We start from the raw sequence: 4274 nt of genomic DNA, 5'->3' as shown, positions 1-4274 counted from the left end.
AATATTTAATAATATAAATAACATAATATTTCACCAATGGAAATGTAAACGGAACTCAACGGCAGCATTAACAACCATTATTCCTTCCCAATTTGGGGGTGGGTGGGAAAGGGGGCATCTTATAGTCCGAAAAATACATAAGCTTTTTGTGGTGTCCAATAATTTTTAAGAGTATGAAGGGGTTCTGAGACCAAAAAGTTTGAGAACTGATGCTTTCGTCTGGGGACTTGCATGTACCTACTCAACTCACTAGAATCTGGCTTCTCCTGCCAAGAGTCCCGTAACGTCTCTGGCAAAGATTACTAATGATCTTGTTCAGAAAACTTTCAGCTCCTTTCCTGGACCTTATTTCCGTGGTCCTCCCCATTGCTTAGCCATATTGCCTGTCCTCCTCATTAACATTTATTTTTATTTTGCAACCACCTAGGTGGGGCACCTTGAATAAACTTGACAACTTTTACCCCACCCCCACACCTGTTATAGTCACCTGAGCCCTGCAGATTCTTCCAAGTGTGTCTCCCACTTGCCTTTTTATTCTAACCACCACCATCCTGAGACCCTTTTTTCCCCACTTGATCATTCTAAAATGTGTCTTACTGGCCTTTGTGTCTCATGATCCTTTGCTAACAGATTCTCTGTACATAAGTGTGATCTGGCCATTTACCTGCTGATAAAACTTTTAATTACCGCCGGAATAAAGGTTCCAATACTGACATGGCTCTCCACAGCTGATTCCAGCCTACCTTGCAGCTGAATCTCCTTCAGGTTTTCTACCCAAACTCTCCAAGCAGTGTTTCTTGAAGTGTGGTGTGGGCTGGCTTCATCATTATCTGGAAAGCTGGTTAAAACCCAGCCCCAGACCTATGAAATCAGAAGTAGAGCCCAGGGCATCTGCACACCTGACAAGGCAACGCTAAAATTTGAGACCTGCTGCCCTGCTCTCCAGTCAGACTCAGCCCCTCAGCAACCCCCAGACGCACCCTACACTCCGGTCTCTGCCTTTGCAATCCTGCCTCCTCCATATGCTTCTCTCAGTTACCTTTGGATGCGAAGTTCAATTCCCCCTTCAAAGCCTGCCCCGCTCAATTGCTGTACCTTTCCGAAGTCTTCAGTGATTACTCCAGTTGGAAGTGATGTCTCCCCTCTGACCCCTAGAGTTTATTGCTTGCTACATGTTTGCTTGTCGCTTGCAGATTTCTGATAGTTATTTACAGAGATCTTACCTCCCCTACTGATGTCCAGGGTGTTGGGACAGAGAGAAGCCTTAGGAGGCCCACATGCTTGACCCTGCAAACCACAGTTGCACGAGGAACACTGGTTTCATGATTGTGGAGCGAGGACAGGGATCTGAATGAAGATGGCAGTGGGAATGGGGAAGAAAGGATGAGTGTTGAAGAATCAGTGATTTCAATTTTAACACTGGGTATCCAAGGAGATGGTGGCCCATTGATAGGAATAAGAGGGTTGCGGGGGGCAATTGGGGTTTTGTCTGTGGAGGTAATCCCATTTTTTGGCCACTCAGCCACTGAGTTCCTTTCCCCATGTTTGGGGGAATCTGACATTTTGTGGATTTTGGTGGCAGGTGAGAATCTGTTCCCACCGCAGATGATTTAAAGGTCAGATATTGCCTCTGATTGTTGTGAACTGTGCAGTGTGACCTAAACTCCGGCGTTATCAGACTTGAAATCTGGAGCGAGCGACGTGAACCAGCAGGGACTGTTTAGGCTCTGTCCTCGTGTCTGCGTCATCCAGTGCCTCCTCCCGGGGTGCTGCCCGCCTGCCCCTGGTTCCTGGCCATTTTCTCATGGTTCTCCATCTTCCCAGCAACTCTGTGGTTTGCCTCATTTCCTTGCAGTAAATTCCTTCTCTATTCAAGTAGCCAGGATTTGGTTTCAGATTCTTGTAACTGACAACCCAGGCCAGTACAAGGCCCACCTGAACTGAGTTCACTCAGGAGGTTGAATGTCTCCGCTCCCTTTAAATGAGCTCAGTTGTGCTCCTGTTTCCAATGGACAGGATCCTGAGGGAGGGAGATTCCCGCGTCGCCTGCTCCCTCTCGCCACCCAAGCCCCAGGACCCCACAGCACCCACAGGTACCACTGCCCAGGCAACTCCAGGGACCAGCAGCTCATTTCTTTACTGGGTGATGACTCTGATGTTAGGAAGTTTTTGGTATCCCTCACTTCCAGCTTTTTTCAATGGAAAACTGCCCTATTTTGTATCATATTTAAGTTTTTTCATGCCTTTTGAAAGTGAAGGTACTAAGTAAATAAAAATGACACTGACGTGGGAGGTGATGTGGGGCATCTCAGGGAAAGTGAGCCTGTGAGAGAGGGTACACAGGTTCTTTTTTTAAAATTTATTTTAATTGTTCAAGTACAGTTTTCTGTCTTTTACTCCCATCCCAGCCCCCCCACCCGCCCAGTGCTCCCTCCCTCCCTCCCATTTCCACCCCCCTTAGTTCTTGTCCATGTGTCCTTTATACTTGTTCCTGCAAACCCGACCCCCTTTTCCCCTGAAATTCCCTCCCCTCTCCCCTCAGGACACTACAGGTTCTTGAGTTGATAATAATGGTTGAAAGCAATGGCCTCTCTGGAAAAGAGAAGAAAAACAAACAATGCAAAACAGTTTGCAGAAAAATGCAAACTAAGCACTGAGGGGCGCATAGAGCGTTAGCAATGGGGTCAGAGTAAGGGCAAGGGTGAGGAGTGGGGTGAGAGTGAGAGATGAAACCAGGTTGAGGAACAGGGAAAAGCCAAGGACGACATAAAGGTCATCTGGCAGATCATCTGGCCTTTGTGACAGGCTTTTCCAAATGGCCACATTAACATCTGTATCACACAGGGTAATCCTCAACCAGAAGCCACTGAGGAAGGGCGGGGAAGAGCAGTCAGAAAGTAATATGATTAGAGCCACCAGGGCCTGAGGGTGAGGTTGAGAGAGTTTCAGAAAGACAAGGGTGTTTGGCAGGGCCAAGGGTCTGCAAAAGCCAGGACAAGGGGAGGACAAAAGGCTGTCAGATCTAGTAAGGTCGGGGCCTGGGGACAGGAGATTTGAGACCTGAGTAGTCACGGGAGCTATAGGGGAAGGAGGGACGGTGAGTGAGGCAGCTAGGAAGCCTGGAGTGCTGGTAAGTGAGTGGAGAGGATGTTGGGCAGCCCGATGGATTAAGATGGAAAGGAGCCCCTGGAGGAGCAGAGGCTGAAGATGTGGGCGAGAGCGGTTTGGGGAGGCCAGGATAGCCTCAGCAGCCATTCGGATACGAGCTGGGTTTGAGATGCAGAAAGAAGGCAGGGCGCGACTGAGGGGAGGAAGAGCACAGATAAAAGATACGCTGCAGCAGCGAGGTGAGGGACAGCACACAAAGTGTCATTTTCTCAACTGTGAGTGAACCCGAGGGAGGGGTCTTGAGGATATCCAGGACACACGAGTCAGATGTTCTCGGTTGATACCATCCCTTCCCCTGGAATACCTGAAAAAACGTTGGCCCCAATGTTTCAAAAGAAAGGGAATTTTATAGAGAGAAGGGAGTGACCTGATGCAAATGTGCACATCTAGAATTTAGAAGTCCCGGGTCCTGCCCCCACTTCTTCTCAGGCTGTGCGGGGGGTGTGCCCCCACAAGGCTAATTCGATTGGGGTTTTGTGTAGTTTGGGGAACTAACAGAGAAGGTAATGTTGTTTTTGTCAGTACAGGCACCACTGGCCAGAAATGAAGAGAATGTAGAGTGTGTGTGTGGCGGGGGCAGTTAAAGTAATCAAATAATCCACAATGATTACCGTTGGCCCTTGGAATGCATCTCAACATTCTCTTTTGGAAAGGGTGAGTTATGACTTGAGAATTTACTTCTCAAGTGAGAAGGGGTTTCCTGGCCTGATCCCTGCAAACTCTGTCTATGACCAGCTGTCCAGGAATTGAGCAGCTGAAGAGTAGCTATCCAGGGCATTTTTTACAGGGAGTTAGGGGTGGCCCTGGCTGGTGTGGCTCAGTGGATTGAGTGCTGGCCTGTGAGCCAAAGGGTTGCTGGTCTGATTCCCAGTCAGGGCACGTGCCTGGGTTGCAGGCCAGGTCCGCAGTAGGGGGTACCTGAGAGGCAACCACATACTCTCCATCTCTCCTTCCCTACCCCTCTCTAAAAAATAAATAAATAAAATCTTTTAAAAAATAAAGGGAGTTGGGGGTAGATGAATGTTAGGGTCAGTTTTTGAATTTTAATTTGGGTCTTTATGATTAGTTATTGTGACACATATATACATATTTTTTCTAAAATTTGC

Source organism: Sturnira hondurensis, unplaced genomic scaffold, assembly GCF_014824575.4.
Source record: "Sturnira hondurensis isolate 20B ecotype Veracruz unplaced genomic scaffold, ASM1482457v3 Scaffold0021490, whole genome shotgun sequence".
Lineage (NCBI taxonomy): Eukaryota > Metazoa > Chordata > Mammalia > Chiroptera > Phyllostomidae > Sturnira > Sturnira hondurensis.
Note: the sequence above shows the minus strand (reverse complement) of the source record.